The sequence below is a fragment of the Salmo salar genome, chromosome 12 (assembly GCF_965601325.2).
Source record: "Salmo salar chromosome 12, fSalSal1, whole genome shotgun sequence".
Classification (NCBI taxonomy): Eukaryota; Metazoa; Chordata; class Actinopteri; order Salmoniformes; family Salmonidae; genus Salmo; species Salmo salar.
The window spans coordinates 46695904-46711603 of NC_138302.1; positions in this window are offsets into that span (position 1 = coordinate 46695904).

A 15700-nucleotide genomic window follows, 5' to 3' on the forward strand; every position below is an offset into this window, starting at 1 on the left:
TTGGTATTGGTACGTGGAGGAATTATGTTTATTGGCGCTGTGTAATTGCGTCTTTCACTTCTCTTTTTGTCTCTCGGCTTTTTGTGGTTTATACCCTATTCTCCATAAGAGAATTCGTTATGTCTAATTTCTGTACAGTAAATAATCTCCTTTCATTATGCAAATCAATTTAATTTCAGCTAAAGATTGGAGAGCGAGGGAACTGAAAAGGACGGAAATTACACAAAACGAAATGAATTTGGAATGAAGAATTTGAGTCTCCTTGGCCCTCTTTCAATTGATCAAACCTCACAATTTTGTGTGCTCATTGTCACATCCATAAAACATTGAGTTGATACCTGTTTTGCCCTTAAACAATTATGCTCCTTGAACAATGTCGGGTGAAAGACAGGGCTTTAAGATATTGCTTTAGAGTGATGATCATTTAAACTCAGCAAGAAAGTACAATTTGCCAAAGCAAATAACTTTGTCTTAATTTTTGGACTTTGTCTCATGTAATATATGATGAAAGGCTTTTATTACAAAATATTACAGAGTGCTGGCATGGAGAATTGTGCATAAAAAATAAAACTGTTTAAATAAACTAAATATGCTTCTCTACTAACAATCTGGGTAAAAATTGCAATGAATGTGAGTCTTACTTAGTACATTTAGTAAATGCTTGCTTTTCAAAGGCTAGCACCCTTGCAAGCAGGCATCCCAACTAAGCTAGTTAGACAAGCTACTCTAACTTGATTGATAGCTTGAAAAGGCTTGGTAGCTAGGAGGTTGGGAGATTAGCTAGCTAAAGCCAACTTCATACAATTGCAAGGTGGCTAGTATTACAGAGGAATAACAAAATGTTTTATTTATTAATCAAGAAGGAATGAATAGGCTACATACTGTAGCTTGATCAAATTAATTTACAAACATACATTACCTCCTGTGAGTCCTGCCCATCACCGGCAGCTAATCAAATGCTGTGTATGTCACTACACTCCTCCTCCACTGACAATACTGCACAAAAAGTTCATTTAACATCAGATTTTTTTTTAACTGTAGAAATCGAAGGGGGCACGTGACTTTGTGCCCCCTATAAGCACGATACCACTGACTGTCACTGTATTTCATCTTCAATCACCATCAAGCATTACAAAGCACTAGGACAGGCCACTTGGATGAATAAAATCCCTTTAATTTGGGAGTCATCTGCACTACACACACTGCACTCACCCCCTTTGACGACAACGAAGAGACTTTGGGCGAGCTCTCTTCCCCCTCAGCCCCTGATCAAATTACAACTTGAGTCTACAGCCAAATGGCTCTGTGACCGATATGAATGGATCGCGCTCGGCCCCCAGGGTGGTGGGTTGCAGCCTGTCTCCACATGGGGCTCCGACAGATGCTGTGCTGTGAACAAGCAGTCTCAGCAGGGCCAGCTACGACGACACCCGCCACACAAGACAAATGGTTTAACTCAGCCTCTCATGTCCTCTCGTTTTGCTTTTGTTATTAAATAAAATAACGAGGGACGTCATTGCATGCTATTGCTGCTCCAACTGGGTATTCCAGCTGGGTGATAGTTGGCGTTCGATTTATCCATTCAGCGAAATTACAGAGGAAGATGTTGGATGTTATTAAAGTCTATCAAGGCCTGTTTGTATGAGAGGTCTTTCAAGCTAAAAGTGTCTCTGGGGATGACAACTGCTGTCCTCCAGACAAGCTAATAGCTTTGAAGGTTTTTGGATTGGGTAAACAGTATAAGGGCCCTTGTCTTAGCTTTAGCTCTCTATATGGGGACTGTCTTAAAGTATAACACTTTATAATATTGCCATTGAAAATAAAGAAAACAAACTATCTTGCTGTTAGCTACTTTACTGACTAGACATGGCTTGGCTGGGATTACAGTCAAACTTTTGGAAGAACAGTAGTCTGTCCCTGTGAGATTGTTGCAGACCTAAAACTTTGCTACTGAGCCAGGCTGTTAAAAGAAATTCATGTTAGCAGGCAATATTAAACTAGGGAAATTGTGTCACTTCTCTTGCGTTCATTGCACGCAGAGTCAGGGTATATGCAACAGTTTGGGCTGTCTGGCTTGTTGCGAACTAATTTGCCAGAATTTTACGTAATTATGACATAACGTTGAAGGTTGTGCAATGTAACAGCAATATTTAGACTTATGGATGCCACCCGTTAGATAAAATACGGAACGGTTCCGTATTTCACTGAAAGAATAAATGTTTTGTTTTCGAAATGATAGTTTCCGGATTTGACCATATTGATGACATAAGGCTCGTATTTCTGTGTGTTATACTATTATACTATAATTAAGTCTATGATTTGATAGAGCAGTCTGACTGAGCGGTGGTAGGCAGCAACATGCTCGTAAGCATTCATTCAAACAGCACTTTCGTGCGTTTGCCAGCAACTCATCGCAATGCTTCAAGCAGCTGTTTATGACTTCAAGCCTATCAAATCCCGAGATTAGGCTGGCAATACTAAAGTACCTATTAGAACATCCAATAGTCAAAGGTATATGAAATACAAATGGTATAGAGAGAAATAGTCCTATAATAACTATAACCTAAAACTTCTTACCTGGGAATATTGAAGACTCATGTTAAAAGGAACCAGCAGCTTTCATATGTTCTGAGCAAGGAACTTAAATGTTAGCTTTTTTACATGGCACATATTGCACTTTTACTTTCTTCTCCAACACTTTGTTTTTGCATTATATAAACCAAATTGACCATGTTTCATTATTTATTTGAGACTAAATTGATTTTATTGATGTATTATCTTAAGTTAAAATAAGTGTTCATTGTTCATTCAGTATTGTTGTAATTGTCATTATTACAAATATATATAAAAATGGACTGATTTTAACCGGTATCTGCTTTTTTTGGTCCTCCAATAATGGGTATCAGTGTTGAAAAATCATAATCGGTCGACCTCTAGTAGAGTCGCAATTCAACGGCTCAGACACGAGACGTATGTGGCAAGGTCTACAGTCAATCACGGATTACAAAAAGAAAACAAGCCCAGTTGCGGACACCAACGTCTTGCTCCCAGACAAACTAAACTTCTTGGCTCGCTTTGAGGACAATACAGTGCCACTGACAAAGCCCGTTACCAAAACCTGTGGGCTCTCCTTCACCGCAGCCAACGTGAATAAAATATTTAAAAATGTTAACCCTCACAAGGCTGCCGGCCTCAGAGCATGCGCAGACCAGCTGGCTGGTGTGTTTATGGATATATTCAATCGATCCTTATCCCAGTCTGCTGTTCCCACATGCTTCAAGAGGGCCACCATTGTTCCTGTTCCCAAGAAAGCTAAGGTAACTGAGCTAAACGACTATCGCCCCGTAGCACTCACTTCCGTCATCATGAAGTGCTTTGAGAGACTAGTCAAGGATCATATCACCTCCACCCTACCTGACACCCTAGATCCACTCCAATTTGCTTACCGCCCCAATAGGTCCACAGACGATGCAATCACACTGCACACTGCCCTAACCCATCTGGACAAGAAGAATACCTACCCAGCTAACAAAATTATGTTCCAGGACGTGACCAGAAAGTTATTTTAGTCCCTACATAAGTCATGATAACGTTATTGTGAAACGTTCCTTCTACGTAGCTGTGGTGTCCGCTGACAAAACTTACATCCCAAGGCTTTTCAGGACGTAGAAATGTGGTGGATTTTAAACAGTTAAATATGTGTATTTTTAGGTCAATCTCATAACGTTGCTAAACGTCAAAGTACGTTGAGAGCCCAATAAAATGCAGTTTCTGGTAACCACTGGGAACGTAACTTTTGTCAGTGGGTTCCTACAGTACCAATAAGGCACGTAACAGTGTGATGGGACAAGGACATCCCGGCCGGCCAAACCCTCCCCTAACCCGGACAACGCTGGGCCAATTGTGCATCACCTCATGGGTCTCCCGGTCGCGACACAGACAGGTATCGAACCAGCATCTGTAGCAACGCAGCTTGCACTGCGATACAGTATCTTAGACCACTGTGCCACTCGGGAGGTCCCTTAAGACACGTCATTTAATCTACCCTGAACATATACACAGTATCCTGTCGGTAGGTGTCCACTGACGAAATATGCAAAATCCCAGAAAATACGTTTAAAAAAATATGTTTTACTTACTGTATCACAATAGATTCGTAAACAAAATAACAGCAATAAGCTCACAAAATAACAAGTCAGTAAAAACATGAACACTGCACTCCAATCAAGAACTGTAAAACTGCTTAAAGCTAAAAGTGAATAACTATGTTATGTTTATTCAGGTGCTGCTGCTCCATCCTCATCCACTGTTGCTTCCTCAACCCGCTCCTGGAAGTCACAATAACAGAAATTGGTCATTATTTTCCGTAAACAAATTATCAAAATGCCGGTTTAACGTCGACTCCCTACTACATTCCTTTTGTAATAGCACAATCATTTACCTATACTGACCGACTGGATTAAAGTGAAGCAACAAAAAAAGTGTTATTTTTAATCATACCTTTCTCTTACTCTTGAGCCGAGCCGTTGCATGTTTGAGAGCGTCTGCTATTTTGTAATCTACCTCTTGCTAGGTAGCCTTGGGGTGTGCTTTCAGGGACGCTCCTATGTTGTGAAAAAGAATTGAAATGGTACATTTGAGACAGAGGTTGGGTATTGTCCCTCTCGTCCATCATAGGCGGTTTTGGCCATAAGAACTCTCTCCTTCACCTTTCCTTTGTCCTCTCGCCGATCTTAACAGGTGGTAGGATTACACATTTAGTTTGTAACTGCCTTGTTACTGATTTAATTCATTTGAAATGTTAATACACATTTGCCTTACCATCACTTGACCAATAATACCATCTACTAAATAATAATAAATAACAATCTAAACTTGTGCATTTACTTACTTGTGACAGCATCATAGATTGATAGCTCATTAAAGGACCTCTTCCTGCCCTTCAAGGAGTAGCCTGTCCACAGCTCCTCTGTTCCAATTTCTCATCATTCGTTTGATTCCTGAGCCCAGGTCCAGGCCACAGCAGAGGGTAAGGTATAGGATCTGCTAAAAAAATTAACAATATTTTTTTTAAATCCCACTCATTTGTGTGTTCCTCAGATAAAACAGCTGGCCATAAAGTTCTGATTGATAGTAATGAGATCATTTTTGTAGTGTATCATGTAATCATGGGCTAAAACTTGTGTAAACAGGCAGAAGGCTGATCGTTTCTTCTTAAGATAATTGGGAAATCAATCCAAACACTAAATAGGCATATGACAACTGCATTTCGTTGACATTAAGATATTTAGATTCAATAATATTGCAGGTTGCAATCTTCTCTCAAATCTGGACGCATTCAAGTGGCTCTTGATAAACAGCTAACTTATTTTTGTCAATTACTGTTAAAATACTTGATGTAGATTTCCCATTTTTTACAAACAGATGCATTTTAAATGGCCATCCTTACCATTTTCTTTTGATAGTGGGAGTCTTTAAGTGTTTCACAGATATCCTTCAGTTCCTAATTTGTTTCTGCAGAGTTTTTCAGCATTTCAAGTTGCCCCAAGGATTCTGACTCCTTTGGCTGCCGGGCCTCTATGGCCTCCATAACTTGGTTCAGAACAGTCTTGAACTCTGTACGGATCATCTCCAGTTTCACCATTATCCTCATCTCCACTGCTGGAAGATCTGCAAAATAATAAAAGACTCAGCAGTTTAGCTGCAAGCAGCATGACGATAGAAGCCATGAGTACCAGGCAGAACATGTATCAAGGCCATGTGAAATACCTTGATCAAAATATCCACCCTTCATATATATTAATAGTATTGATAACCATATAGCTGCTGACAGCCATACAATTTGGAATTGATGTTGATAATACAAGAGAAGCAACATTTTGTAACATTCGGCTAACATAATATACCTTTAATGTATCCAGCGGGCATCTCAGAAGCCACAGGCTCATCAAGCAGGATGGAAGCTCTTGGTCTAAAATATAAATAAAAAATCATGCTGTTATTTAAACTTTCTACATTTACGACTTCGAGATCAATATCTCGATGGCTAAAGAAACCTGATTCTGATGCTCTGTCTTCATCAGCTTCTCCCTGGCTGCCATTTGGACTAACTGAGAAAACAGAAGGAAAAGAATTAAGACATACTTGCATGCTTTTGAAACTGGCACAGAACCAAAAGTGAAGGGATGTCAGTCAGGAGCTCAGTGGGAAGGTTAATGAATCCCAACAAAAATAAATGCTAAGCATAATATTTTGTTTTAAATAATGCTTTTAGTTTGATGGCAAATACATACAGATATTTACAAACATGGCATCACACTTGTGTTTTACCCAAGAAGAATATGGTGATTTCACTACTGTTGTAAATACAAATTTCACCCATACACAGCACCACAAGTATTTGGAAAGTTCTAACAGTATGCACAAAGTAGAAATAAGACTTGAATTAACCTAATATGCAAAAATGTGATAGTAATTGTATTCTATTGAGTGGCTTTGAATGTTTTGTAAAGCTATAATACTTCATACAATTCAATTGTTTACCCTAACAAACTACAACCAGACACTTACTGTCGCTCTGGCTTGAGGTGGCACATGGCCTCAAGTCCTCTGCAACTTCAGAGAATATCACAGATGTCAAACCGTTACCACATTTACAGTACACACTTAACTCTAGGGACGGCGGGACGAAATCGTCCCACCTACTCAACAGCCAGTTGAATCCCGTGGCGTGTTATTCAAATACATTAGAAATGCTATTACTTCAATTTCTCAAACATATGACTATTTTACACCATTTTAAAGACAAGACTCTCGTTAATCTAACCACACTGTCCGATTTCAAAAAGGCTTTACAACGAAAGCAAAACATTAGATTATGTAAGCAGAGTATCCAGCCAGAAATAATCAGACACCCATTTTTCAAGCTAGCATATAATGTCACATAAACCCAAACCACAGCTAAATGCAGCACTAACCTTTGATGATCTTCATCAGATGACAACCCTAGGACATTATGTTATACAATACATGCATGTTTTGTTCAATCAAGTTCATATTTATATCAAAAACCAGCTTTTTACATTAGCATGTGACATTCAGAACTAGCATACCCCCCGCAAACTTCCGGTGAATTTACTAAATTACTCACGATAAACGTTCACAAAAAACATAACAATTATTTAAAGAATTATAGATACAGAACTCCTCTATGCACTCGATATGTCCAATTTTAAAATGGCTTTTCGGTGAAAGCACATTTTGCAATATTCTCAGTAGATAGCCCAGCCATCACGGCTAGCCATTTAGACACCGACCAAGTTTAGCCCTGACCAAACTCCGATTTACTATTACAAAAGTTTGATTACCTTTGTTGTCTTCGTCAGAATGCACTCCCAGGACTGCTACTTCAATAACAAATGTTGGTTTGGTCCAAAATAATCCATCGTTATATCCAAATAGCGGCGTTTTGTTCGTGCGTTCAAGACACTATCCGAAGTGTAAATAAGGGTCACGAGCATGGCGCAATTCGTGACAAAAGATTTCTAAATATTCCATTACCGTACTTCGAAGCATGTCAACCGCTGTTTAAAATCAATTTTTATGCCATTTTTCTCATAAAAAAGCGATAATATTCCGACCGGGAATCTGCGTTTAGGTAAACAGACGAAAGAAAACAAAGCATTCTGTCGACGCGGGCACGAGCCTGAGTCTCACAGTACTGTAACCAGCCACTACCCAAACGCGCTACTTTTTTTCAACCAGAGCCTGCAAAGCCACGATTCAGCTTTTTGCCGCCTTCTGAGAGCCCATGGGAGCCGTAGGAAGTGTCACGTAACAGCAGAGATCCTCTGTAATGGATAGAGATAATCAAGAAGGGCAAGAAATTGTCATACAGGGCACTTCCTGCATGGAATCTTCTCAGGTTTTGGCCTGCCAAATGAGTTCTGTTATACTCACAGACACCATTCAAACAGTTTTAGAAACTTTGGAGTGTTTTCTATCCAAAGCTAATAATTATATGCATATTCTAGTTTCTGGGCAGGAGTAATAATCAGATTAAATCGTGTACGTTTTTTATCCGGCTGTGAAAATACTGCCCCCTAGCCATAACAGGTTAAAGAATAATTATGAGCACTCAACACGCCGCGCCTTGGTCCCCTCTATACGACGCACATTACAACGCCTGACATAATGATTTAGAAAATTGAACAAGATGCGACATGACTTGTCATGAAACACTTACCTTGGAAACTAGATATAGATTTATACGTCTACTCCACATTACACTTCGTTTTTACACCCTGGCGTAGCAAAAGCTATTACTTACAACCAGGTGGTGACACAGGTTTACGCTTGGCTTAGAACATATTCTACGTTTGAACTAGCCTTACGTATAGGAGTATGTTCAACTGATGCAACCTGCTCCAGAGCCACACAACCAAGCATACATTGCAATATAAACGGGAGTGGATGGATACAGTAAAATATTATTTTACCAGTGGATGAAAAGATGGAAAATCTGTACTTCTCCCATGATATTTTGTCAGGCCGGTCTCCTCTCTTAATCATTGTTGCGCTGGCATTTCTTGTCCAGTAGCAACACAGGACCTGCAAGATATGAGACACTATTTAAAGTTAACTATACTGCTCAAAAAAATAAAGGGAACACTTAAACAACACAATGTAACTCCAAGTCAATCACACTTCTGTGAAATCAAACTGTCCACTTAGGAAGCAACACTGATTGACAATAAATTTCACATGCTGTTGTGCAAATGGAATAGACAACAGGTGGAAATTATAGGCAATTAGCAAGACACCCCCAATAAAGGAGTGGTTCTGCAGGTGGTAACCACAGACCACTTCTCAGTTCCTATGCTTCCTGGCTGATGTTTTGGTCACTTTTGAATGCTGGCGGTGCTTTCACTCTAGTGGTAGCATGAGACGGAGTCTACAACCCACACATGTGGCTCAGGTAGTGCAGCTCATCCAGGATGGCACATCAATGCGAGCTGTGGCAAGAAGGTTTGCTGTGTCTGTCAGCGTAGTGTCCAGAGCATGGAGGCGCTACCAGGAGACAGGCCAGTACATCAGGAGACGTGGAGGAGGCCGTAGGAGGGCAACAACCCAGCAGCAGGACCGCTACCTCTGCCTTTGTGCAAGGAGGAGCACTGCCAGAGCCCTGCAAAATGACCTCCAGCAGGCCACAAATGTGCATGTGTCTGCTCAAACGGTCAGAAACACACTCCATGAGGGTGGTATGAGGGCCCGACGTCCACAGGTGGGGGTTGTGCTTACAGCCCAATACCGTGCAGGACGTTTGGCATTTGCCAGAGAACACCAATATTGGCAAATTCGCCACTGGCGCCCTGTGCTCTTCACAGATGAAAGCAGGTTCACACTGAGCACACGTGACAGACGTGACAGTCTGGAGACGCCGTGGAGAACGTTCTGCTGCCTGCAACATCCTCCAGCATGACCGGTTTGGCGGTGGGTCAGTCATGGTGTGGGGTGGCATTTCTTTGGGGGGCCGCACAGCCCTCCATGTGCTCGCCAGAGGTAGCCTGACTGCCATTAGGTACCGAGATGAGATCCTCAGATCCCTTGTGAGACCATATGCTGGTGCAGTTGGCCCTGGGTTCCTCCTAATGCAAGACAATGCTAGACCTCATGTGGCTGGAGTGTGTCAGCAGTTCCTGCAAGAGGAAGGCATTGATGTTATGGACTGGCCCGCCTGTTCCCCAGACCTGAATCCAATTGAGCACATCTGGGACATCATGTCTCGCTCCATCCACCAACGCCACGTTGCACCACAGACTGTCCAGGAGTTGGCGGATGCTTTAGTCCAGGTCTGGGAGGAGATCCCTCAGGAGACCATCCGCCACCTCATCAGGAGCATGCCCAGGCATTGTAGGGAGGTCATACAGGCACGTGGAGGCCACACACACTACTGAGCCTCATTTTGACTTGTTTTAAGGACATTACATCAAAGTTGGATCAGTCTGTAGTGTGGTTTTCCACTTTAATTTTGAGTGTGACTCCAAATCCAGACCTCCATGGGTTGATAAATTGGATTTCCATTGATTATTTTTGTGAGCACATTCAACTATGTAAAGAAAAATGTATTTAATAAGATTATTTCATTCATTCAGATCTAGGATGTTATTTTAGTGTTCCGTTTATTTTTTTGAGCAGTGTATTTATCTATCCCTTTGCCTGAAAAGGGTAAACCATTTAACTGATCAACTCACCCCATCTCTCTTCTCCACCCACTGCTCTGGTACAACTTCAACAGTGTTCTCTTTTACAAAATGTACAACATAATAATGCTGTGTGCCCTGTGCAGAAAAACAAAACACCAATTCCACACTGTTCAGTCTCTTGATTTACCAACCAAGATAGTTTGCAAAACTAATACAGCTTGTGAACTTGGCTGTAGCTAAATGGGGCTTGCTACAGGCTGTGCAAGATGGTAAGCACAACACGAGTGCCATGGTCCTCAAGTATAATAGCTTGCTTAACTTTTTAGGGTATAGGGGGCAGTATTTTCGATTTCGGATGAAAAGCGTGCCCAGAGTAAACTGCGTAATACTCGGGCCCAGAGTCAAATATTTGCAGATTTGGATAGAAAACACCCTAAAGTTTCTAAAACTGTTTGAATGATGTCTGTGAGTATAACAGAACTCATATGGCAGGCAAAAACCTGAGAGAAAATGCAACCAGGAAGTGGTAAATCTGAGAATTGTAGTTCTTCTTTTGAATCCCTATCGAAACTACAGTGTCTGTGGGGTCACGTTGCACTTCCTAAGGCTTCCATTGGCTGTCAACAGCCTTTAAGTTTTTTTCCTCCTCCTGTTACTGGGCAGAGAATAGTAGCTAAGTTAATGAGTGGACTGCCTATGGACAAAGGGCTTGGGTATGCGCGAGCCCGCGAACGCGCTGTTCCTTTTTCTCCTGGAATGAATACGCTATTGTCCGGTTGGTATATTATCAACGTTTTTTGTTAAAAATACCCTAAGGATTGATTTTAAACAACATTTGACATGTTTCTACGACCGGTAATGGAACATTTAGACTTTTCGTGTCCTGATTTACGCTCGCACGTTATGCCTTTGGATAGTGATCTGAACGCACGAACAAAACAGAGGTATTTGGACATAAATATGGAGTATTTCGAACAAAACAAACATTTCTTGTGGAAGTAGGAGTCCTCGGAGTGCATTCTGACGAAGATCAGCAAAGGTAAGAGAATATTTATAATACTAATTCAGAGTTATGTTGATGCCAGAACTTGGCGGGTAGCTGTACAGCTTGCTTCGATGGCTGAGCTATGTACTCAGAATATTGAACAATGTGCTTTCTCCGTAAAATTATTTTGAAATCTGACAAAGCGGTTGCGTCAAGGAGTAGTGTATCTATAATTCTTTCAATAACTGTTGTAAATTTTATCAACGTTTATGATGAGTATTTTTGTAAATTGATGTGCACATTCACCGGAAGTTTTGGTGGGAATACATTTTCTGAACATCACGCGCCAATGTAAAATGCTGTTTTTGGATATAAATATGAACTTTATCGAGCAAAACATACATGTATTGTATAACATGAAGTCCTATGAGTGCCATCTGATGAAGATCATCAAATGTTAGTGAATATTTTAGCTGTACTTTTGGTTTTTGTGATGCATGTCCTTGCTTGGAAAATGGCTGTGTGGTTTTTCTTGTGAAGTTTATGTCCTAACATAATCTAATTTTATGGTTTCGCCGTAAAGCATTTTTGAAATCGGACAATGTGGTTAGATTAACGAGAGTCTTATCTTTAAAATGGTGTAAAATAGTTGATTGCTTGAGAAAATGAAATTGAGATTTTTGCTGTTTTGTATTTCGCGCCATGCTATTTCACTGGCTGTTGAATAGTGTGTCCCGCAGGTGGGACGGTCACATCCCACCTAGCCCATTGAGGTTTTAACAAGACTGCTCTTTGCAATGAGATGCATTTGTGTGCTCCTCGTAGTGGTGCGGAAAGTCCAATACAGTCTAATACGTGTAAGATTCCAGATGCTGAAACACCCTGCAAAGGTAAGTATCAGAAGCGGCATCTTGGCTCACTACCTCACAGCAAGTATGTAGGCATTGTTTGGCTGTCTCATTTTGATGACCTGTTGGCAGGGAGAAGCTCTAACTGTGCGTTCTTGAACTCTTTTACAAATTTGCACAAGTGGCCGCCTCCCTGAACGGACCATCTTCTTTAGTTGTTGCAAGTAGTTCTCAAACTTGAAAGCACTACAGTTGTCAAGGCAGCCATGTTCTTCAGCATCAGCTGTGAGGTGTAGAAGGGAATGAACATTATACACGAGAAATGTGTCTCCATACAAAACCCTTCCCTGCTCCACAAAGAAGTTCAGTAAAGCATGAGTATAGGCACTGTGGATTGAAGAAAGTTGAGGAGAAACCAAAATGCACATGGCAACACTGAAGGCCATGAAGTGTGTGTACTGTTCTTTAGACAAGATTCTTCTCAGCACTACTTTCCCAGTATAGAGTAGAAACTGTCTGAATTATGTGGCCTTCCAATGGTCAAGGTCATCCAATCCCTGTGGTTTGCGAGCAAAGCAGTCTGGAATTGAATCCTTTAGTCGGTTTAGTCGTTGACTTACCTCCTTGACTTGCACCAACGACAACCTGGCCCCAGTCTTTCCCCTAGTCCACATCATCAAGAGCTTCCGGGTTACTCCGAGGCAACAAAGGTGCATATAGTCAATTGGGAATGACTTCACCATATCAATGGGGAGGATGCAAAAAGGAGAGGTTTTCCCTTCATGGTGATGTTCTGGCTGTACCAATTCCCTAAAGGATTTGTCAGTTCTGAGACACAGGTTTTTTACCTGCGGGTACGTCATCCTCCCATCATACCTGCCACAGCCATAGTAGCCAGAATACATCTTTATGCATTTTACCATGGCTTTTGCAGGTGCATCACATGTTACAGAACAAACTTTCACTTGCAGTGTTGTCTCCCCACTTCAAGCCGGTCTGCATCAACTCTTTAAGCTCCAGCAAAGTGTCATTGAGGAATTCCTGGGAGCTTGGTTTCGATGATGCCATTGCAAGTAACAGAGGAAACACTGTGGGTGGTGATAGATTGATGGAGCACAAAAGTGGCCATAACGGCACTTTTGAATAAAGGGAGACTTCTAAAACATTCAAATCTCCAACAACAGATTGAGGATAGATGCTTAGATGTTTCACTAACTCCACCTTCACTTTAAACCTGACAAACTCCACATTAGACTTGACTTCAACAAAAACATTGGTCTTTTCTAGGAGAGTTCTAGCAGTGGAAGGCAAATCTGGGTGACCATTAGACTGCAGCATCTTCAGAAGTGCATCAACAGCATTGTGTTTCACTTCGAAATCACTTATCCAGGTTGCCAGGTCCTCTCTGAAGGTAGAATCTTTTTCAGCATCATCATTGTCAGAATCAGTTGTCTCCTGAATTGCACAACCAGCATTGGCTTCAGTATCTGAATCTATGTCACTGTGTGATGGCAGTCTTGGCTTAGTACCACCTACTGCCTCATGTTCACCATCTGACTCTTCCTCAGCGTGTGTTGGCAGTCTTGGAGTACTACCTCAAGCTCACCATCTGACTCTTCGTCAGCATGTGTTGGCAGTCTGTCTTGGAGGAGTAACTTCCACTGCCTCAACTTCACTATCTGACTCACTTTTGCTGTCAGATTCAGTAGGACTGGTATCTTCACTCTTCGTGTCAGACTGTCTGATGAGACTAGATCCACTTTCATTGTCATTGTCTTCCTTCTCTACCCTTTTTTTCTTAAGGGTGGTTTTCTCCCTTGACAATTTAGTCCAGCTTCTATTGTATTCTCTCTTTCTTGAAGTACTTGACATCTGTGTTACACCAGCGGATTTAACAGTCTGAAAATGTTTAAAAAATGATATGACAATGGCTCTACACATACATTACAAAATGAAATTGGACAGCCTGCCTTGTCCATTTAAAATGAATAACCAGTTAGACAACACATAGGTTTACCTTTTTGAAGACATTTTCAATCTTCAGAACACAACATAAATAAACAGAAAGAACATTAATCTCTACTACGCAAGACGTTATCCATAATATCCATCCTGAATCAGAACTTAAATGAGGAAAGAGGTGACTACAGCTTCTCAGGCTATTGTGACACTGCAAGGCATTTGAATAATGTTGGTGTTATGGAATGGATAAATTGCACTTTTCATTATCTGGATTGTGCAAATTTAGTCAGCCCTTTAGTAAAAATGTATCAAGCCATATCCTGCATTATATATTTTTTACGTGCATATGCTAGTAATAGACCAAGAATACTTGTTAATGTTGTTTTTCATCAGGACCTAAGAACACGATTACTGAACCATGTAACACAGGCTGTGGTTACACGCGGCACTATCCAAGTAATGTAGCTAGGCTAAACTATCCATTAGCCAACTGGCTAATTAGCTAACTGGCAAGCTTCCTCGCTAGTTAGATAGCCTGACATCATCAACATTTCTTTATCTGGGGAGCTGGGAGTACACTAACTTACTTGGTTTAAATAGTACACACTGGATAACTTACCCTCTTGACGGTCGCCTAGGATAGGGGGCGCTACAGCGATTTTTGAAAAAAATGTGTGCCCATTTTAAATGGCCTCCTACTCAAACTCAGAAGCTAGGATATGCATATAATTAATACTTGTGGATAGAAAACACCCTAAAGTTTCTAAAACTGTTTGAATGGTGTCTGTGAGTATAACAGAACTCATATGGCAGTCAAAACCCCGAGACAGATCATAACAGGAAGTGGAATTCTGAATTGCGGACTCAACTTCATCACTTTGCCTATAAATCACACCATGAGCAATGGTTCATTGAGCACTTCCTATTGCTTCCACTAGATGTCCCCAGTCTTTACAAAGTGGTTTGAGCCTTCTACTGTGAAAACGGACACAATGAGAGTCTGTGGAACGTGGTCACATGAGGAGGGCCATCACCATTATGACGCCGGCGCCCCTGGCTACCCTCCCCTTTCGAAACATTTTGAAAGACAATGCAATCGTCCCCTTTGAATGTTATTGGAGCTCTGGTTGAAAAAGGCCCTAAAGATTTATGTTATACAACGTTTGACATGTTTGAACAAACCTAAATAAAATAAAAAATGCATTTTGTTGAAAGAGGAGTCCTGCGCAAGACGGAGCTTTTGGAGCAGCCTTCAGAACGCGCTAACAAGAACAAGCTATTGGAACATAAAGGATTAACTTTTTCGAACGAAAATACATTTGTTGTGGACCTGGGATGCCAGGAAGTGCTTTCTGATGAAGATAATCAAAGGTAAGGGATTATTGACAATAGTATACAAGAGTAGATTTGATATGCGATTGTTCCAAGATGGCGCTGACCTGTAATGGTAGCCTATTTTTCTGAGTATCGCAAAGTGTGATTACCCAGTAAAGTTATTTTTAAATCTGGCATTACAGGTGCTTTCAAGAGATATTCATCTATAAATCTTAGAATGACAATATTACATTTAAAAAATGTTTTCGAATAGTAATTTTGTAAATTGTAGCGCTGTTTCACCGGATGCATTTGAGGGAAAATAGTTAGTCAACGTCATGCACCGACGTAAAATGCTGTTTTTATATATAAATATGAACTTTATC